General features: G+C 43.9%; 1 protein-coding gene across 10 annotated transcripts in view; it reads left to right on the forward strand.

Moving 5' to 3' along the window:
- The first annotated feature begins 15,285 nt into the window (after positions 1–15,285).
- The window catches only part of TEAD1 (TEA domain transcription factor 1), a 260,721-nt gene continuing 252,738 nt past the window's right edge, over positions 15,286–23,268 (forward strand). For 6 of the 10 annotated variants that reach the window (XM_027578584.2, XM_035722750.1, XM_035722751.1 and 3 more), the window contains exon 1: positions 15,286–15,686. The gene's annotated coding sequence lies outside the window, so the exon portion shown is untranslated. Of the gene's footprint in view, positions 15,687–16,291; positions 16,439–22,171; positions 22,194–23,268 lie in introns of those variants that run through there. The other 4 variants (XM_035722746.1, XM_035722744.1, XM_035722752.1 and 1 more) reach the window with 3 other exon arrangements.

Here is a 23,268-nt window from a genome sequence, read left to right on the forward strand (position 1 = left end):
TGTAGAGAAAAAGAACCCTCATGCACTGTTAGGGGGAAGGCAAACTGGTGTAGCCACTGTGAAAAACAGTATGGAGTTTCCACAAAGAATTAAAAATAGAACTACCCTATGATCCAGTAATTGCCCTGCGTTATTTACCCCAAAAATACAAAAAACAATAATTAAAAAGATATGTGCACCCCTGTGTTTATTGCAGCATTATTTACAATAGCCAATTATGGAAGCAGCCCAAGTGTCCATCAATACACGAGTGAATAAAGAAGATATGGTGTGTGTGTGTACACACACACACACACACACACACACACACACACACAGAATAGAATATCATCCAGCCATAAAAAAAGAATGAAATCTTGCCATTTGCAACAACATGGATGGAGCTAGAGAGCATAATGCTAAGTGAAATAAGTCAGTCAAAGACAAATACCATAGGATTTCACTCATATGTAGAATTTAAGAAACAAAACGAAGGGAAAAAAAGAGAGAGACAAACCGAAAAACAGACTCTTAACTATAGAGAACAAACTGATGGTCACCAGAGGGGAGATGTGGGGGTGGGGTGGGGGTGGGGGTGGATGAAATACGTGAAGGGAATTAAGAGTACACTTATCATGATAAGCACTGAGTAATGTATAGAATTGTTGAATCACTATATTTGTATACCTGAAACTAATATAGCACTGTATGTTAATAATACTGGAACTAAAATGAAAAACTTAATAAACAAAGAAACAAAAAAGTGTGTAGTTCTATGGTTTGAAGAATATTTAGAGTTGTACACCATGATCATAATTTAATTTTAGAACGCTTTACCTCCAAAAGAATCCTTGTACCTGTTAGTAATCACTATGCATCCCCACCCCACCTGCTCCTGCCTAGTCCAAGGAAACCACTAATCTACTTTCTTTTCCCACAGACCTGCCATTTTGGACATTTCATAGATTGGCCTATTCTGGAAATTACATATAAATAGAATCCTACAATATGTGGTAATTTGTTAGTGGTTAATTTCATTCACTACAATGTTTTTGAGATTCATTCATGTTGTAGCACATATTGGTACTTCATTCCCTTTTATGGCCAAGTAATATCCTATTGTATGGATATACCACATTTGTTTATTCATTTATCTTGTGGGTTATTTCCACTTTTTGGCTATTGTGAATATGTTGCTATGAGCATCTGTATGTAAGTTTTTGTGTGGATGTTTGTTTTCATTTCTCTTGTGTAAATGCTTAGTAATGGAATTTCCTGGTCCTATGTTGATTCTATGTTTAGGACTTTTTGAGGAGCTATTAGACTGTTTTCCAAACTGGCTGCACCATTTTCCATCCCCAGTGTCCCAGTGTGTGATGGCTCCAATTTTCCATCCCCATTACCCTTTTTGGAAATATGACTAGATGGATACTAGACATTCTCACTATATCCAACATAACTCATAACCTCTCATTTTTCCAATCTCTTTATATTCCATATAAATCCATTCACTGTATTATCCAGTTGACTAATTCTATCTCCAGTGGAGGGAACCCATCTTTTAAATGGGGTTTTTTACTTCCAACTATTAAAATTTTAATTTTGAAAATTTCTATGTGGACTTTTTTCAGATCCGCCAAGTTATTCCATGCACATATTTTAAGCTTGTCATATAGTTATTTAAACATATCATATCCAGCTGCCATAACAATGTACCATCGATTTAAACAACAGACATTTGTTTTCTTATAGCCTGGAGGCCAGAAGTCTGAAACCAGAATGCCAGCATGGTAGGGTTCCTGGTGAGAACACCTTCTTCCCAAGGGCTCAGATGGTGGAGAGAGAGCCAGTTCTCTGGGGTCTTTTCCTCCGAAGACACTAATCCTAACAGGGTCCCGCCCTTATGACCTCATTTAGCTTGATTATTTCCTTACTCCTAATACTGTCACATCAGGGCTTAGGGCTTTAACATAAATTCTAGAGAGACAACTTGGTCCATAACACATATTGAACTTAGTTACTTCAAAGTGTTATATATAGTCTAGTGTCTGAATACATACTCTATTTCTGCCTCGTGTTTTTTCCTGCTGGTTCTCACAGATGATGCCTTGCTTCTTAGTATGTTTTGTGATTTTGTTTTACAATGAGTTTCCCATTTTTATTGGAAATTCATCTGTAAGAATTTTTGGAGGCCTGGATTGAGTTTGAATTTTTTCAGGGAGGATTTACAGTTTGCACTTCTCAGTCAGCTAGGAGCCTAACAATAGGGGATCACTTTAAATAACACCATCAGCTTGCTTCTCTCACCTCCCCGCTCCCCCACCCCGATCAAGAAAACTGTGTGAACCCATTTGATGATCAATTGGTGGTTACAAATTTTCAGGTGATTCTCGTTTCCCTGACATCCAGCACTCAGGACAAGTCATGCAGGCAAGTTTTTCCTGCTGTCTCCTTTTCTTTAGTAACAGTGTTTTTCTCACTCCCCTCACAATGAGTGTAGGGTCCCAGCCTTATGTAAGGGTCTCACATTTGATTCCCTGCTTTTTGTAGTCCCCAGCTTTGCCTTCTGTTTCCCACATACCACCTATTAAGAGGTCAAGTTCTTTCCAGTTCAGAGAAGCATTTAAAATAATGTTTAAATATATATATAACCGACATTTTTATCATTTAATTAGGAAAGTGTGGCAAGTGTTCATACTAATGGCCCCAGTGAATTATGCCTCCCTGTGTCAGTGCTCCTTTGCAATGTAACTCTGCTGGTCAAACTCCTGCCATCAAGAAGTGAGGTCTGGATCTGAGCTGTCCTGTGACTTGCTTTAACTAATAGAGTCTGGTGTAAGTGATGTTGTGTGACTTAATAGGCCCCTTTGCTTTTGCTTTCCTGTAATACTTCCAACATCACTTGAAGTCCTAGATGAAAGAGCACACGAGGGGAGAGTCCAAGCCATCCTAGTCATCTCAGCTGGGACCTCAGACATGTGAGTGAGGACATCTGAGAATGGCCATTCTCCACCCAACTCACTCATTGAATATAGTCATATGAGTGAACTCACGGGACGTAGGCAAAACCTCCCAGCCCGTCCGTAGAATTTTAAGAAATAACAAATTATTTTGTTTTAAGTCACTAAGTTTTGGGGTGGTTTGCTATACATCCAATAGAAAACTGATGCAAAGGGTCATTTAGGATATCTAATCTACTAATGATGTACTATACAGTGGCTAACTGAACATAATTTAAAAAAAAAAAGATATCTAATCCACTGTTTTGCTGGAAAAGTATGTCCCCAGTGTGGAGTGTAGGAACCTCAGAGGAGTGAAGAGGGCAACTATGTTGGCAGGGAGGGAGGCAGGAAGTGGTGAAGAGAAGTTGGTTACAATAAGGGGATTGATCAAGTCATATATTAAGAATAATGTGAGCCAGTTTTCTCACAGGTCGAAAAGGGAGTTACAAATATGGGAAAAAAAAAAAAAACTAGAATGAATCTAGGGGTATTTGACCAGAGTTGAAATTCATGATTGTAAGTAAGAGATAGAGAAATATAGATTTAAGTATATGTGTGAATACATACATATATTACCTAATTCTGTCCATTAAGATATACTGAGAAAAGTAACACCCCAAGAGCACTGAACCAGAAAGTTGCAATGTCCTCAAAAAATGATGGGACATATCAAAAGGACATGGAAGCCAGTTGAAGGGACTCTGGCCAAATACAGCATGATTTGACTAAAATAAATGATAGTAATGGCTTATAACCCATTGAATAAAATAGGAGTCTAAGCATCTCTATAGGTAGAAAAAAGTAATAATGAACAAAGTGAAAGTTTATTGAGACACAGTATAGTTACATAGTATCAAAGTATCTCCCCATAAATTATTTATTTAAACAGAGTGGCTTAACAGTGAAGAAGCATGACAGACATCACTTCAATCAAGTGATCAAAATTAACATCACCAATAACGTGACAAATTGCGATCAGGCATGACATAACAGGATGCAATGAGAAGAACACAGCATGACTACTGTGGCATGCCTGCCCCAAATGGGAAGCTTGTATCTAATCATGAGGAAACAGACAAACCTGTATTAGATGGCTACTGCTGTGTACAAAATTACCCCTAAACTTTGTGGATTAAAACAATATTTATTATCTTTCACGGTTTGTATGGGTCAGGAATTTGGGAGCAACTTGGATAGGCAGCTCTGGCTTAGGCCTCCTCTGAGGTTGCCAGAGAACTCACTTCCAAGATGGCTTATTCATATGGCTGGCAGGTCTGTGTGGCCACTAGCAGGATGCTTTAGTTAATCTCCATAGAGGCTTCTCTGCAGGGCTGTTTGAACATCCCCATGATGCAATGGCTGGCTTCCCCAAGAGCAAGCAATCCAAGACACCAAAGCAGAAGCTGAAGTGTCTCTTATGACCTAGCCTCTAGGTACATGTTACTTCTATAGTGTTCCACTGGTCACACAGGTCACCCCTGATTCAAGGTGGGCAAGAATCAGTGCGGCCCATTTGGGAGTCTGGCCACCACAAGCCCCAATGAAGGGACAAAATAGCTGACCTGCAATCTTCAAAAGCATTAAAATCATGAAAGTTAAGAAAATGCTGAGAAACTGACTCAATCTTAAAGGAGATGAAAGAGACATGACAACCACATGTAACACGTGATTGGGGATGGGGTCCTTAGCTCCCTATTAGATAACTGGGAAAACCTGAATTCAGTTTGAAGCTTAGAAGTGTCAATTTCCCAATTTAGGTGGTTGCATGTTCTTGTTTGGAGGAAAGACACACTAAAGAATTTGGGGGTGATGGGGTGTCATGTCAGCAACTTCCTCTCACCTTTTCTGAATATTTGAGATTATTGAAAGAAAAATATACATTCTGTTCAACCCAGAGAAATAATTCAAACTACCTAAAACAGATACTATATTGTAGTTCTTTAACTCAGATAATTTTTAAAACAGACCTTCCTTATAAAAGTCACAGTGCTTTAAACTTGAGAAACACAGAAAAGGCCAAAGAAAAAAAGAAAATCATCTATAATCTATAATATTTTGGCATGTAGCTTTCTGGTCTTTTTTCAGTGCATACATTATATATACTTTTAAAAAAATTATAAACACAATATCATGCTCTTCACATTTTTATCATAAACCTCCCCTCAGGCCAATAATATTCTGCCACAGCATAAAAAGAGATTACTTACCCACTTTTATACATCAAGTCAGCAATGAGGCTGAGATTCAGGACAAGATTTGCCCGCCTCCACAGCCTATACTTTTTCTCCCTGTCCCCCCACCCCACACCCTGCCTCCTTGCCCTCCCCGCAACCTGCACTGCCTCCCCACCCCACACCCTGCCCTCCCCCCAACCTGCACTGCCTCCCCCCCCACACCCTGCCTCCTTGCCCTCCCCCCAACCTGCACTGCCTCCCCACTCCACACCCTGCCCTCCCCCAACCCTGCACTGCCTCCCCACCCCACACCCTGCCTCCTTGCCCTCCCCCCAACCCTACACTGCCTCCCCACCCCACACCCTGCCCTCCCCCCAACCCTACACTGCCTCCCCCCCCACACCCTGCCTCCTTGCCCTCCCCCAACCTACACTGCCTCCCCACCCCACACCCTGCCTCCTTGCCCCCAGACAGGGTAAGAAAAAAACAACAGCACAGATTTTTTTTCTCACCCACCAAAATGTATCAATAACGGTACTGGTGCTTGCCAGCTGTGTAGCTCTGCAGTTCCCAGCACCCATTCACTCCTGTCTTCCCAGCCTTTTCCAAAGAGGTGTATTATTTTTTAATGCATCAACTTCATCCTCAGGGCATTTACATAGCTAATTGCTGTCACAGTCCCCATTTTATGATCTCTTTTCAGGAGGTTATTTGAAATAGTGCTGCATGGTTTGCCACTGGCCCGTTTTGAATTGATGATGCGATATGTCTGGGAATAAGTCAATCAACCGTTATTTGAATATCCACTGTGCACAAGATTCTGCGTTTTTCTAAAAACTCAGGAGTGCAAAGATGTGAATGCTAATTCCTTGCTAGGAAGTATACTGAAATTCAACTGGAGAGAGAAGAGAAATGTCCATACAATAGCACACAGAAGCATCAGGCTGCCTGGGCTCAGTGATGGGAGTCAGACAAGCATGACGGGCCTTTATTGTCAGAAAGATGTCATCAGGAAGGAAGAACTTGGGCTCAGTCCCCGTTGGTGGAGGAATGTATGTGGAGCAAGTATTTCTGGCAAGAGAAAGAGTAATAAAAAAGATACAGTGGCAGGAATGTTTTAGACATGTGTGGGGGGTGGTGAAGAGATGAATGTGGCTAGAAGGTGACAGAAAAAAATGGGTAAGAAGTTAGGCCGGTGGGGGGGTGGCGGGACCTGACTGGCTCAATTGATAGAACATGTGACTCTTGATCTCAGGGTCTTGAGTTCAAGTCCCACATTGGGCATAGAGCTTACTTAATAAAAAAAATAAATAAAAAACAAGATTGGTTCAAAAAGGGGCGCCTGGGTGGCTCAGTTGGTTAAGCGAATGCCTTCAACTCAGGTCATGATCCTGGAGTCCTGGGATCGAGTCCCACATCGGGCTCCCTGCTCAGCAGGGAGTCTGCTTCTCCCTCTGACCCTCTTCCCTCTCGTGCTCTCTATCTCTCATTCTCTCTCTCTCAAATAAAAAAATAAAATCTTTAAAAAAAAAAAGATTGGTTCAAAAAAAAAGTTAGGCCAGGGACTGATTGTGGAAAGCCTTGAATGCCACATCCAGAACAAATTTTATTAAATGGGAAGCAACTGTGTTGGATGAGAGCCTGGCCCTAGGCGGGAAATGAGAATGTAGTCTTTTTTGTAGACAGCTCCCTAGAGTCAACCGGTAGGAAAAGGAAGGGGAAAATGGGATGAGTCTAAAGGGCCAATTAAAATTATTGACAGCACCGGGGAAGCCATGCCTACTTGAATGCTGGAAAAACAGTGCTGGTGGAGGGAAAGATGGAAGACAATGAAGGGGGAGAGAATAATTAGCAAAGTGAGTTCTCCAGTGAGGTGAAGGGGAGCCGAATCCAGAACACACGTGTTGATAGAGAAGCTGGGGGAGGGCTTATCTTTGAGAAGGAGGGAAATCACATACTCTGAGAATGGAGGGTTGGAGACTGGCCCAAGTATGGAGAAGGAATGGTTTGGAGTGAAGAAAAATGTTAAAGTTGTCCTGGGCTAGGCCTAGGCTCAGTGGATTAGGGCAGCAGGCAAGGAGTGGTCTGGTTTGGAGAGTGATGGTGATTATTTAAAATGAGATCAGTAGGGATGCCTGGGCGGCTCAGTTGGTTGAGCGTCTGCCTTCAGCTCAAGTCATGATTCTGGGGTCCTGGGATCGAGTCCCACATTGGGCTCCCTGCTCAGAGGGGAGCTTGCTTCTCCCTTTGCCTACTACTCCCCCTGCTTGTGCGCTCTCTCTCTCTGACAAATAAGTAAATAAAATCTTTAAAAATAAATAAATAAAATGAGATTGGTAGCTCAGAGGATGGATGGGAAAGAGGCAGAAAGCCTGATGAGAGAGTACAGACCTGCAAAGGCATATCCATGATCAGGGCCCATTTCTCACAAGTGAGTTGGGGCTGTCTTTGGGGTGGATAAATTCCTCCAGCCCTGGTTTTGTCTTCTCCCATGGCCTTGGAATTCCCTGGGGCTAGGATTACCCAGTTTCTCTGGCAGCACTGTTTTATAGAATTTTCAGTAACGATACAAATGTTCTATATTTGCACTTTCTATTATGGTAGCCACCAGCTACCTGGTGGCTTTTGAGCACTTGAAATGTGGCTGGTGCGATTAGGAACTGAATTTAAATTTTTATTTAATTTTAATTAATTTAAAAAGCCACAAATGACTAGTGGTTGCCTCATCGGACAGAGCAACTACTACTGAACAGTCGCTTTCTTCTTAGTGGAGGAGATAAGACAGGAGCGGAGGATAGGGGATCAGATAGGAGATTTTGCTGTTGAGAAGCACTCGCTTTTCCAGGAACTACTCTGGTTGACCTTCCCAAGAGTAGCTTTGCAGTTTCAGAAACTCCACATTCCCTTCTTTTTGCTCTTGATAAACAAACTCACAAGGATCAGTTATTTTGGAGAATTTCTTTTTCATGACCAGATTCTGGGTAGGTCTTTAAGGATAGGTCTGTCCTTGAATCCATACACCTGGAAAGCAGAATTAGCTATCCCAAGGCTTCTGGATGAAGAAATGTGGAAACCAAGGAGATCATTTCACTCAGGCCAAAGTAGCTTCTGTGGTCCTAGGAAGAAGTCTGGAGTCCTAGAAAGAGTTCTGACTTAGTGACAGAGACCTAGATTCAAACTCTGGTCCTTAAACATGTTATCCAACCATTTTAATTCCACATCTATAAAATGGAAAGAATGCTACCTACCCGAAAGGGCTGTTGCGGGTGTTACATATAATTAATAACATTCATATTTATTCTTTTTAAAAAAAGATTTATTTATTTGAGAGTGAGTGAGCATGTAGGTTGAGGGGAGGGGCAGAGGGAGAGTCTTTTAAGAAGACTCTGTGCTGAGTGCAGAGCTTGATGTGGGGCTCAATCTCATGGCCCTGAGATCATGACCTGAGCAGAAATCAAGAGTTGGAGCTTAACTGACTGAGCCATCCAGGCACCCCCACATTTATTCTACATTGATTGCCATCTAATGTGCTAAGGACTAGGAATAAAATGGTAGGCAAGGCAGATATGATTCTTGTTCCACTAGCTTATTTCACTGCCTTATGTTCTAGGGTGCGAAGATAGGCATTAATCAAATAATCACAAAAGTATACACTACATCTTTATAATATGTAATATAATATAATATAATATAATATAATATAATATAATATAATATAATATAATATAAAATTACAGACTGTGGTAAGTCCAGGAAGGAAGAGTACAGGTAATATGACTTCTAAAATATATTTGCAGACTTTTTGACACTATCCCTCTAAAAGGTAGTATCTAATTCTTCTCCCATTGGATGTGGGCCAATCTTAGTGAATCACTTCTAATGAATAGAATGTGGTAGAAGGGATGCTATTTGGCTTTTGAAGCTAGCTCATAAAAAAGAAACAGCTTCTTTGTCTCTCCTTCCCCCTACTTCCCCTCTATTTCTTCCCACTTTTTTTTTTAAGATTTTATTTATTTATTTGACAGAGAGAGAGAGACAGCGAGAGAGGGAACACAAGCAGGGGGAGTGGGAGAGGGAGAAGCAGACTTCCTGCTGAGCATGGAGCCCAATGCGAGGCTCGATCCCAGGACCCTGGGATCATGACATGAGCCGAAGGCAGCTGCTGAACCGACTGAGCCACCCAGGTGCCCCATTCTTCCCACTTTCTTAAAGTTCAGCTTTGACTTCAAGTCACCATGTTGCGAGGAGGATCAAACAATATGGAGAGGTGTATGTACAGAGAAAGAGAGTCCTCTTACCAACAGTCAACACAAAGTTGCCTGTGATATGAATGAACAGTCTTGAAGGGGAAACTGCAGTCCCAATCAAACCTTCAGGTAATTGCATTCCCAGCTGACGCGTGACTACCATCACATGAGAGACCACAAGCAAGAACCACCTAGCTGAGCCATTCCCAAATGCCTGACCCACAGAAATGATGAGAGACAATAAGTGATTCTTACTGGCTGAAGACATTAAGTTTTGGAGAAATTTGTTACCCAGCATTCGATAACTAATACAATTAAAAAAAAACCATGTGATAAAGTCTGGGATATTAGGAAAAACAGGGGAAAAATTAGAAAAAGAGAATAGCAGAAGATATTCTAAGAAGCTGTACTAACACAAACAAGGGCCCGGTGGGCAACTGATCAGTTTGAGGACTAAAAGTTGTCCAGGGTGCTAGGAACACACAGGGGGATGGGAGAGAGGCAAGATGGCTTAGAGGGCAGGGAGGGGTTAGATCATGCAGAGCCATAGAATGACTTTTTCTAAATGTGGTAGGACACTCTTGAAGAGTTTTTAGCAGGTAGAGATGCATCAGGCCTGAAAACTTGGTTTCTGGCATTTTCCCTAGAGATGGGAAACACCTGATGAGGATCATACTCATAGTGGAAGACCATGGTTTTGGATAGGTTGTTTGACATGCTTTTGAGATGCCCAGATGATGGAGTTTCAAGGAGAGATATGGATTGCATGTGCATGTTTGAAAGACAACAGCAAACACACAGTGATTGAAACCACTGGAGTAAATTAGCTAGAATCAGCTGGAGAGGGGATATAAATTAAGAGTAGTAGAAAGCTTAGGATCTAGAACCACAAAATTTAACAGCTAGCTAGAGGAGAATGGGTCAGCGAAAGACAATGAGATACAGCAGAGGAGTGGGGGAAACCAGGAGATTGTGCCAAAGAGAGAGACTGTTTTAGATAATCAACCACGTCAAATAATCCAAGATAATTTAGATAATCAACCACATCAAATAATCCAAGATGGGGTCAATGAAAGGCACACTGAACGAACTAAACCGAGTCATGAAGGCTAGAAAAACATCTGCTTTGAAGGAAGAAGTGACGGAGACAAAAGATTGAATGGAGAGTGTCGAGGAATAGTGGGAGTTAAAGAAACAGGAAATAAGGTCAGACAACTCTTTTCAGAAGTTCTGTTGGGAAAGGGAGAAGAAGGCAGAAGCTTCGGATGAGGTTGGGTTTGTTGTTTTTAAGACGGGAGGAAGACCTCTGTTTAAACGCTGATGGAAATGATCCCATAGAGAGTGAAGTTTGTGATCTGGATGAGAGGGAATAGTGTACCCTGAAAGGATTATGAAAATGGGGGGGGCGATAGGATTCAGAACCAGCTCAAGCCCTGGGCATGTGGGAGGCATTGGAATATTAGTGGCTCTCTTTAATATTTATTTTTAACTTAAAAATTGTGAAATACAACAGATGCATAGCAAAGAGTGTCTAAAACAAATACAGTAGCTCCCCCACCACCCCCACCCGATCCACGGTTTCTGTGTCTGGTTCAGTTACCCAAGTTCAAATGTGGTCCTGAAGCAGACAATCCCATATTCAGAAGATCAACAGTAGCCCTAGCACTGTGTCCCAATACCTGTGGCATTCACTTTGCTTCATCTCATCATGGGTGTATTCTACCTTCTTACACCATCACAGGAAGAAGGGTGAATGCAGTACTAGATATTTAGAGAGCTAGAGAGACCACATTCACATAACTTTTATTACAGTGTATTGTTATAATTGTTCTATTTTATTACTATTGTGAATCTCTTATTGTGCCTAATTTATAAACCAAACTTGATCATAGGTAAGTACACAAAGGAACAAATATAATATATATAGGGCTCAGCACTATCCACAGTTTCAGGCATCCACTGGAGTCTTAGAATGCATCCCCTCAGATAAAGGGGGACTTCTGTGCAAAGTTTAATGGATCATTATAATAAACATCCATGTAAGCAGACACAGATATAACATTGTCCACATTTCAAAAGCCCCCTCTCCCATGTTTCTCTCCCTTGTTCCAATGCCCGGTTCTTGCTGGTAAGCACTATCCCAGATTTATTGGTAATTTATGTTTTTCTATTTTTTCCCAGTTTTACCACTTCAGTATATACCTAAGTATACTTCAAATAATGCTGTTAAATTTTGCTTGTTTTTGAACTTCATATAAATACAATTATACTATGTGGATTCTTTTATTTCATGTTTCTTTCACTCAATATTATATTTTTAGCATTCATCCATGTTGTTGAATGGATCTCATTTGTTGTCAACCCTGTATACTATTCCATTGAATGATTATATCACAATTCATTTATTTTTTCTGCTATTAGTGGACATGTGGATTGTTTCTTGTTTGGTTATGTGTTTTTTTTTTTTAAGTTTTGTGAACCTCTATTTTTAAAAAATATTTTTATGTATTTTTTATTGTTTTTAAGTATTCTCTACATCTAATATGGGGCTTGAACTCACAATCCCGAGATCAAGGGTCGGATGCTCTACGAACTGAGCCATCCAGGTGCCCCTCCTGTTTGGGTTATTACAAAATGCCCCAATAAACATTCTTGCATGTGTGTCCTGGTGCACATGTACCTGAATTTCTCTTGGCTCTACCTCTAAGAAGAACTTCTGGGTCATAGAGTATGCATATCTTTGACTTCATTAGTTAATACCAAACTTTCCCAGAGGTTATACCAATTTACACTCCTGCAAGTTACTCCATTTCATTAGAAATGAGACAAACTGTATCATTAATATTAATAATACATCTTCACTTATTTTCCAAAGCAGTATCTTCCTGAGCCAGGTGCTTCCTTAGGGTAAATTCTAACATGCCAGCTCTCCTAGCTTCAGGCCGACTGAGTTCTATCTCAGAATGATGTGTTACCATTAAGTGGATCATTGTTTCTCTTATGCGTTACAAGTTAGGTTCTTCCTCGGTTAAGACTTGGAAGTAACAAACTCTCTTGCATTATAGGTGATACATATAATTGTTACATCTCAGGGTAGATCACCCCTGCACATGGTTGATTTTTTGCTATCAGTATAGTACTGCATTTGGGCAGCTAAGTGGAAGGTTAAGAGCATGAAATATGGAGCTGGACTGCCTGGGTTTGAATCCTCACTCTGTACTTTCTAGCTGTATGATCCTGATCAAATTATTTCACCTCTCTGTCCTCAGTTTTCTCATCTAGAAGATGAGAATGAGTACCTACCTCATATAGGGTGATGGTGGGGGATTAAATGAAGTAATGAGTGGAAAGTACTTAAAAAAGTGCCTGGCATTCAAATGCTTTATTATAGATCTGTTATAGTTTTGGGGGCAGTAGAGGTCAGTGGTTACGAACATGGGCTGAAGTCAGAGGAAATTCAGGTCTTGGCTCTACTCTCTCTGGACTGTGAATCATTGAGTGAGTCATATAATCTTCCTATACCTCAGTTCCTCACCTGTATAAACTGAGCTAGGAATCATTACCTTGTACAGGTGCCATGAGGATTGGAATGGCAAGTGCAAAGTGCCAAGTGCTGGGTGTGGGAGCAGTACATGCTAGTTGCTGTCATTTTAGCAGATGGCAGCTACTGTTCATGCCCTCAGATGCTGGGGGTGAACAGCTGCTGGGCCCTGACATCCATAAGTCCTATGCACTGTCCAGTGGGCAGATGAAGAGAGTGGAGAGACCACAAAAGTTATTCCCATTTATGTGTAGGTCCTGGGTGGTGTACACTTAGCTAAATGAGACCCAGTCCACTTGGGCTCAGATATGGGGGCATCCCAGCACACCAGTAACTACAGAATACAATAGTGTGCCTGGAGCAAGGCATTTTGAGGGTCCTAAGGAGGAAATATCTAGTTGAGTAGTGTTTTTAGAAGAGGTTTTTAAGATAAATCTCAAGAAACATCCACGTAAATGGGAGAAGTTGGAGAAAATACTGGTCATGAAGAGCTCTGAATCCCAGGCCAAGGTATTTTTCCTCAATTCAGTAAGAAATGGGATATTTTATATTGCCAGGTGGCCGTGAGATGAGAGCAGGAGTCTGAAAAATGTTCAGGTGCACTGGGCCAACAAACTGTGGTTTAGCAACCCTACTGTCTGGCTTGCACTGCCATCAGACTCTGGTGCTTTTAGAAGATGATATTTGGAGAGGGATATGCCTCGTTCAGTTTTAATGCCAAATTAATTATGTTTTTCTAACACATTTTCCAAAAACCAATGCGAAGGTGGCTAGTTAACCTCATTGTATCACCTTATTATTGCATGCAAACTACAGATAAAATGCATTAGTATCTACCTGTGGTGGTGGATACCTACATGCATGAGAAAATTGTATAGAAATACAGGTACACACAAATGAGTACAATTAAGACTGGGGAAATGTCAAATAAGATGGGTGGACTGCATCAATGTCAATATCCCGATTGTGCTATATTATAGTTTTGGAGGACTTTACCATTGGGAAGAACTGGGCAAAGTGAACAAAAGACTTCTTTGTACTATTATTTTTTACATGTGCATCTTCAATTATCACAACAAAAATTCCAATTAAAAAACATTAGTAAAAGTTATGTTTTGTACAAAATGTGCCATAGGAAGTCACATTCTGCTACCCTCAATTATCCATATTTAGGGGGGTTTAGGGACACATAAAATAGGAGCCATTATTTATCTTGGGGCTCCAATTGGAAAGGAGAGCAAAGTGCCTAGAAGGAAAGAGGTCAACAGTACAGGAATTCCTTTGCTACTTTTGATCTCCGTGAAACTGCACATGACAGTTACCGTACACTTTTGACAAGTTCTGCCACAGAGGGCTGACTTTACCCTGCTGTTTTCTGATTTACCTACTGCGTCTACTATGTCACTTTTGCGCCTTCAAAGGTGGCGTTAAAGTTATTCTTTTATAATGGAAGAGAAGTTTATCCACACACACAAAAGGAGTGGTCTGAAGATGCCGGATGTAGCACTTTAAAATTCGGGGAGTTTTTACCTAACTCATTACTTTCGAAAAGTACAAACCACACGGATGAGTGAACTTAATTTCTCGAGCAAGTTGGAGAAGACCGTGCTAGCAGGGCAGGATTATTATGAACTCTGTAATTATGCTTTCTCTGCTATGTTAAAGGTTTCCCTTCCCAACAAAAGGGCCGACTTCGACTTGAATGAGCGCCGCGAACTTTTATAAAGTGGAAGAGGGGAAGAAATGGCAGGCTGGGAATCGGCCCCGGGAAGGCTTCCACGGCGCTGGAGAACCACCACTTGAATTTCCAGAAAAAAAACTTCTCTTCCCCGAACTTGCCGACTTCCGCGAGTCCGGGAGCGCTCTAAGCGGTCGGCCGAGCTTCCGCGTCCCGGATGAGGGAAACTGAGGCAGGGAGGGCGCGGGGCGCGCCGCTCTGGCCTCGGCGCCTGCCCCGGAGGAGGGAACCCAGGCTTCCAGAGCTCTCCGCGCGGACGCAAGCACCTCGGAGCCGCCCGCCGCCCCGCCCTACTCGGGACAAAGCCCGAGCCCGCGCCGGGAGGCGGGGGGGTGGGTTGGGGGGGTAGGGCGGCTCCCGCGCGCGCCCCGCTCCCCCGTGGGCGCTAGACTCCGCCCCGCCGCCCCTGCGGGGGGAGCCCGCGCCCCAACGGCGAGTCGGCCGAGCCGGGCCCGCCCCGAATCCCCATGACGTCACCGGCGGCAGCAGGCCCCGCCCCCGGCCCCGGGCGGCAGGCCGCATGACGTCACCGAGGCCCCACCCCTCCGGAGCGAGTTCGGTCCTGGCGTTCATTTCATTCCTGTCCTCATTCCGAACATTCTTAGCATCGCTCGCGCCGCGCCGCGCCGCCCGAGCCGAGCCGAGCCTCTGCAGCCGCCGCCGCGGCCCCGCCGCCCGCCGCGGGCGCCCACCAAGCACTTTGCAGACTCGCTTCCACCCTGCGGGCCAGTCCGCGCGGCGGGGCCCGGGCCCGGGGCGGCCGCGTCCGGGGACAGGCCATGCAGTGAAGCCCCCCCACCCCGTCCGCCTTTTCCCGGAGCCGCGGGCAGCAGCCCAGTGCGCCCAGCTGGCCCCGGGGCAGGAGCGGTGCTAGGCAGGGGTGGGGTGGCCCGGCCCGGGGACCGGGAGCCGGGGAGGGAGCCGGGCACCGAGCTGCGGGCGGGGGAAGCGGCGCCGAAGTTTGCCTCGGACTCGCCGGGCGCTGCGGCGGCTCCCTTCGCCGAGGTAAGTTGGCGCGCGGGGCTGATGCTGGGTGCGGGCGGCGCACGGGGCGCCGGGGGCTGGGGGCCGGCGGCGCGTTCGGCTCGGGCCGCTCTTTCTCTGCGGGCTCCGCTTTGTGTGCGGCGGGCGGGCACGCGGAGGGCCGGGGCCGGGGCCCCCGCGCCCCCTTCAAGGTGAGCGGCCAGGCGCCGCCGCGCGAGTTGCCGGGACGCCAAGTTGGGCCGCGCGCTGAGGAGCCCGCGCGGCAACAGGCGGCCCCCGGCGGCGGCCCTGGAGGCGCCCGGCCGGCCGCGCCGCGCCCCCCGCGCCCCCCTCGCCTGCCCGCCCGCCCGCACGCGCGCACACGCACACACCCTCACACCCTCGGGCAGTTTTTACGGTTTGCTCGGGGAAGTCAGAAGTTCGGAGCGGGCGCGGGCGGGGAGAGCCGCCGGCGCCGCCTTGGTGCCGGGAGCCGGCCGCCCCCCCCCGCCCCTACCGGCCCCCCCACTCCAGGCGCCGGGGCCCCCCGAGGCCGGCCCGGGGTCCGCGCCGACTCGTGCTGCCCGCGGGGGTCCGCTCCTTCTCAAAGATGAAAGAAGGCACGGTCGCCTTTGCCGCTTCTCCAGGACTGTTGCTGCCGCCGCCGCCGCCGCTTCATTGCACATTCAAGTGGAAAATTTTCAGGAGTCAGCAGAAACATTGTGTCCAAAAAAGACTGAGTCGCGGTTACCACCAAACCCTGGAGGAGACTCTCCCTGGAAAACTTCCCTTCGGTAGGAAATACTGGGGGATTTGTTTGTTTATTGGAAGAGAAATGATCCCCAGGAGAGGAGAAAATCAGGGTGTACTTCTAGTCTTTGTTCATAGCAGCAACACTGTTTTCAAAAGTCCAGAGGCCCGCTTTCAAGAAAGTTCAACTTCCATGAGTTTCTTTTTTCTAAAATGCATTTGTGTGTGTATATATATATATATATTTTTTTTTTTAACTGAAGCAACATTTTAAATGAGTTGAAAACAATGGAGGGCTCACACTTCCCTTATTCTCCTCCCACGAAAATAAATAAAATCCAGATCATAATTTTCTTTGCTTTTTAATTGTCTTTCTTTTTAAAGATTTATTTAAAGTTGAATGGTGTCACTGTATAAAAATATTTATGAAACAATGAAATAGCAGCCACCAGCATTTCTCAGGAGGCTTGTTAACTTCTTAGAAGCAAGTGGCTGCCTGTGATTTGCAGAAATGAAAATTGACCTCAGTAAGCACTGGAAACTTAGAGACAGATGATGTTCCAGGAGCGGGTAATGTAAAAAGGCCTGTTTTTTTAAAACAGTGCCTTGGAGGGAGCCCAGGTCCTGGGACAGAAAGGTCTGCAAAACCTATCACATTTCAAAATGGTTAAGAAAATTTAAAATGCTACAGATACTGCAGAGGAGCAGAACACTTAACAGTTCAGGGCAACCACATGTTTCTTCCTCCCCACCCTTCTCCTTGAGGGTTATGTGGAAGTTTTAGTGGTCTCATCGCTTGTGGTGTGCTGGGTGCATGCAGGTGGTTACCTGAGTAGACGGATCCCTTAGGAGCATGTGATCTGACTGCATTGTCAGAACAGGCAGTGGGCTCCTTTCTCTGCAGTGTGCAGTGGCTTTTGCTGGTGTGTCATGCGCGGGGTTTCTCTGCCAGGGTTCTCTGAGGCAGTGGTTGGGGAACATATCTCAGGCTGTGCCCAGTGCTTCGTCCTTTCACTATTGGGCTTGTGCCCTTTTGTAAATAGAAGGATCTTTGGGGTCAGACTTAGATCCAACTTTGATTAAGAATCTTTCCTCTTCAGAAGGAAATAGTAGAACTAATTACAAAGTGACTCAGGAAAGACAAATGGATTAGTTGAACCTTTGTCAACAGCGAGGTTTTGAATCGTTGATTATTTTTGGGGGGGGAAGGCTTATTTTTCTAATCTCACTATTTCCATAAATGGTCACAGATATTTTTGTTTAGTATTTCTTTGTATGTGCAACTCCGTGTTGAGCTCTCAGGTTTCAGATTTTAAACAAGAGTTTGTAATTCTTTTATTTGTTGTTGGTATAAAAAAATGAACTGATAAGCTGTATTCATTACGGGTTCTTGCCGATGGTATAAAAGTGCCAATGTAGACCATTTTATTTTTACTTTAATGATAAGTATTATTTGGCCTGCAGTTTTAGGGGAATATTAGAGTAATGTTTCTTTTCTTTTTTTTAATTACAATTTTGAAACAAAACCCATGTGACACTTTGCTTTGACAGTATGATTTGAAAAAATATAGGAAAGAATCTTTGTACAGATTCCTCCTCTGTGATCTTTCATAAAGTAACAAATAGAACTCCATCCAGAGAACATGCTTGAGAGACTGTTGGAGTTTTTTGTTTTTTTTTTCCTTTTCCCAAAACATAAACCAAGACTCACCACGACATATACTTAATTTAAAGAGGGAGGGCAACTTAGTTTAGTTCGAGCTGGATTGAAACAAATTTCTCACGGAGAGGCGGAGAGGCGGAGAGGCGGAGAGGCGGAGAGGCGGAGAGGCGGAGAGGCGGAGAGGCGGAGAGGCGCAGAGGCGCTTCCTTGCATTGTGGTACAACTTGTGCCTAGGCCCCAGCAGCAAACTAATTATATGTAAGGGCAGGTTTTGGGCGGGGTGAAGCGGGGTGGGTGGGCACTCTGGGGGAAGTCAGCTTCTTCCCTTCCCCTTTTCCTCTACCTCTCTGTTACTTTATACAGCAAGACTTATGTATTCATACACTCACTTTGGGGACTAATGTCCCCTTTTATTAAGAACAAGGACAGGCAAGTCATAAGGAAAAGGGTGTTGGGGTTTTTTGCTGCTTGGGCTTCAGTCATTTAGAAACAATTTTGAATTCTGACGCTGCACATCAGCAAGTATAGGAGGGCATTTCTCAGTGGGAAAATTTGAGAAGAATACAGTTGTAGTGTATCATCCGTTTCTAGATCATATTTGTTATATCTTCAGTAGAAGAGTATGTAACAGGAACAGTTGGAGAATGTAGATCTCAAATGTTAGGCCTTTGAAGAAGTGAGCTGTGCCATAACAATATTTTTAAGGTTCCTTGTTTTAGAAATGGATCGATCTGTCATACATGGTGGTCAAACCAGAGACTGTGCATCTGTGGGATTAACTTTTTTCCCTAATCTCCTGTACTATTACGTGTTAATTGTGAGCATAATTATACTGCCTGCAAATGATAATCGTGGTGTTTTATCACTCAAAAGGTTGGTGCAAATAACTGCGTGTAGGAGCCAGCGTCTGCAAAATGACTGTGTTCACATGCAGACAGTAGGTAGATAACACTTTTAAGCTTGTATTTTAGGCACGTTGTCTTGTTTCCAATAAAGAGATTGCGAAAGAATAAAAATGCTGCCGAGTGAAAGCTCTGCCTAGGGGTTGGATCCATTTAGTGATAAAACTTTTTAGGTCTGTTTTTTCCAAAGACTGAGGACTACTGGCCAGAGCAAGTGTCCAGCTTTCTCTGCAGCACTGCGAAGAAATCAGAGCCCACCTTTCTGTCGATCAAGGGGTGCACTGCAGCTTCCTCTTTAGAGTTCAGAAACTGGAACTGCAGCAAGTGCTAGAGTCCTACTTCTGAACTCGGCAAAAAAAGTATATTGTAAGCTTCCTGCCCTTTGACAAACTTGGGCTCTGCTGCTGGGCTATTGGGGACTGACTGATGGCTGGAATAATCTTTTATAGCTGCCTGGTGCTTTTTCTTATTTTATCTGTAGACGCCACAGATTATGCTGTGGTAAATTAAATTAGATCCCAAATCATGTTTGAACAATATCAGTGATATACTTTATTCTTTCGCATTCACAAAGGTGATAAAATCAAGTAATTCAGGTCCATGTTAAGCTCTTAATGTTTCCGGGTTGGGCTTTTTGACAAATACCGGCTTAGACCCCCTGGTCTTGCAATGACTGCATACTTCTGAGATTGGGAAGTTTGGGCCTTCCCTCTTCTGGGATAGTTTGTGGAATGCTAGAATATTTGGATCTAAATATCTGGAGTATTTTTGTGTGTGTTTTTATTTTGTTTCAAACCTGTGAGTTATAGGTTCTCATCATCAGCTTCTTTGACCCTATCCCATATCGGAACTTAAGAGTTGAAATTCAACCATCTCTTCAGAGAGCTTCAGCTTTCCTTTGTGGTGCCGAATAAGAGAATTTTGGAATATGTATTTTTATTTTAGTGAAAGCAAATGGGATGCCCTGAAGGGTGGGTTTTGAAGATGGTATTTCTTACAGGGTGGGTCCCACTCAGCTCTTAAGTTCTGTCCACTGGCTTTTTGCATGGTTGGGAAGATTCTCAGAAAATAGTTTCCATAGTCTGGGAGTCCTAGCTTACTGTGAAACCACTGGTCTCTCTTCTGATTGGAAAGGGGAGGGGGATCTTAGAGGCTGTCTTTTCTACTTTTGTGGCAAGCTAAGGGAAGTCTCCATCTTGGCTGTATCCTGTCTCCACCCCCTCCCACGCCCCCATATTTACTATCGCCATCAGTATTTACTATCCTGATGTAATTTTCTGCTCTTTTTGACATTAGTTTTTAAGGCTTTGTCGTAGGATTTCATTAGCAGTTTTAGTTTGAGGAACAGGGCCCAGCATTGGAAAATGGGTTTAAAAGAAAAAAGCAGCTTATTAATGAACAAGTTAAGCACCACCATCGTCTCCAGTGGGGAATTCTGGTTGCTTTTAGGCATTTGACAGATTTAGATATATGTGTACAGTGACTGAAACACTATTGACTGGGAATATACAACAATGACGAGTGCTGTTGTTTTTACTGATACATAAACTGAAAAACTGCTGCTAATGGTGGGAAATGTTAATTATGTGAGAACATATTGAACTTATATTCTCTGGCATGAACTTTTAAAAAAAATGCATGAACTGCGCAGCTTTTTTATAGGCACAGCTTTCTAATTATCATAATTCAGTTCAGCTCCACTCTTGGATGGAGTTCAAGTGCAATCTCAATTTAACTTGAAAGGAGTTTTTTTTTTTTTTTAACTGAGAATGTTTAAGAAAATTTGAAAAGTTCATCCAAGAATGTTGTCTGCTAAGGTGTTGGTAATTGGGGGAGGGGTGTGTGTGAAATGAGTGCCTTTTTTAATAGTTAACTAGATCTGATTGTTAGATTGACTGTCCTTTTTTTTTGTTTTTTTTGCTTTGCACTGTATCCAAACCTGCATCTTGTACATTTTTGCACAACCAGATGCTCTGTGTTGCTGAGTTCTCTTTGAAAACCAGTGTCTTTTCCCTAATAGACTGTAAACTAAATAAATGAATATTTTATTACCATTAATGATATAATCTCTGTAAAGATAGGAACCTCTTTAGAGGGTAGCAGAAATCTCAGGAATTCATTCAACGAAACCCACCATTAATCTTGGTTACCAACCAAGCCTTTAGAAGGTAGAGCTCCTCATTTGTTTGTCTTTACATCTTGACTTGATGGCATTCTGTGACAGGAGTCGTCTTTGGCAGCATTCATTCACTGTCTTCTGTCCTTTAAATTTTCTATGACCTCCGTGCCTTTTCCAAGAAAAAAAAAGTTAATGAAGCCCAGGCGCCAAATCCTCTGCGGAATGGATTTTAATTGGAAGAAAGAACAACTTCAGCTGGACCTCCCGACTTTGTCCAGTCTGACTTCTGCTGAAATGCAAAGGGAGCCCGCAGAAACCAAATGACTTCATTTGCCCTGGCACTTAAGAGCCGAATTCACTTCCATGGTGGTGAAATAAAAGGAGCCAAGTGTTTTAAATAGCCACTCCCCGAGGCCCGCCCGCCCGAGTGTTTGGAGAAAAGCGCATTGTCTGCTTGCAGCTCTCGCTGGGAGCCGGCCTGACTCGCCCTCCCCCACCAGGCAGCTCCATTGGCGGAGGTGACATCTGGTTTTCTCTGTTCACCTGCTGTATACCTGCGCGCGCACACCCACACATCGTGTGCATGCGTTGTGTCCTGTAGGTAACGCACATTTTTGATGTTGAAGGTGTGTTGTGTTTTAACTCCCTCCTGGGATGGGGGAGGCACAAGGCTAATAGCACAAAATAAAATGTAAACACAGCAGCCACCCCACATGCCGCTGCTGCTGGGTTTCTGTCCGATGGTGCTCTCTGGGTAGGCGTGCCTATTGTTGTGGCCGCAACAGGCGGCAGAAGTTGGGGCACCATATGGCGGATGTGGGCCTCAGATAAGCTGTCTGGTAATTTAGCTTATCAATAGCATTTTGATATGCTTCATTTTCAGATCACCCATCACTGTGGCTGGGGATGTCCTGGGGGCTAACTGATTGCAAACCATTGAAACCATTGTGAGCGATGCTTCCTTTGGTGGAATCCCTTTCAACCCTTTCTCCCTTGGCTGTCTTTTCATCTCAAAGCCTTTGGGAGACCGTGGTGGTTAGAGTTAGAAAGAGCCCCATCAGCTGAGGGGACGGCAGCCCTGTCCTGAAATCTGGAACACTCGAAGACATCATCAGGTATTTTCATGGAGAGCGAAACAGGAAACAAGCTACCTAATAGCACTTTTTATATAGGCAGAGCTGAGAAATTCCCGTAATTCAAAATCTGCCTTTGTTTTAAACACTGGAGAGCTAAGGCCGATATTGTTGTTTTCTTGTTTTGATAAAAGGTTTCTAGTTTTGTTCTTTCAAAATAACCTCCCTAATTTCTTTTCACCTTTGAGTTTTACCTTAATCATAAAATGTAAAATTAATTGATTGATGTCTATGTAACTGGAAACCGGGAGAAGAGGCCTGTGATTTGGAGGCAGGAAGCAGCTTTCTTTATGACTAGGAATTTGTTAAAGAGGGAAATACTTCCAGAACACCTCTACTCAGGTGTCTAGTGAAGCTGAATGAAAATTACGCTTCCAGTGGGGAACCGACAGAGGGACTCTTCCCCGAGTTGCTGGAGCCGACTCAGGGATTCTGCACACAGTAGGTGGCTCTGTGGAAATTTGATGGTGTGCGTCACCATGTGCTTATCAGCCATGTGAATCGCATTCAGCAAATCTGTGTGTCCCCGATACGTGCCAGGCACTGGGGGAAGAAGCCAGGATCAGACCGGCTGCCCCTTTCCCAGCCCACCCTCCCTGGATGTTCTTGCTCACCTTTCTAGGCCCCTCATCTTTTCCCACATTTTGACTTCTGGGTTTGTAATGCATTGTACACAGATCCTTTTGCGTGGCTAATTTCAGGATGATTCTGACTCAGATCCAGGTCAGCTACTTTCCACGCTTGCCCCAGGGAGCCTCTGCCGTACCAGTGTTCTTCCCTGAGCATGTGCCCCGCGGCCTCCACAGATCTTTCAACAGCCTGGACATTACCTCTGCAGATTTAGGAGGGCTGGGCTGGGTGCAAAGTTTCAGTATTTTTAAGAGGTCCGCAGTGGTGTCCGCCTCTGTTTGGGAACCCTAGCTCTAGATGTTCTACTTCTTCAGATCCAGTCAGTCAAAATTTGGCCATCCCTCCTAATTCTGAATGTGGTATTTTTCTCTCCCTGTATTTGTGAACAAATACTGAATCTTTATGGAATTCACTAAGATGGACTTGG

This window comes from Zalophus californianus, chromosome 11, assembly GCF_009762305.2.
Source record: "Zalophus californianus isolate mZalCal1 chromosome 11, mZalCal1.pri.v2, whole genome shotgun sequence".
NCBI lineage: Eukaryota > Metazoa > Chordata > Mammalia > Carnivora > Otariidae > Zalophus > Zalophus californianus.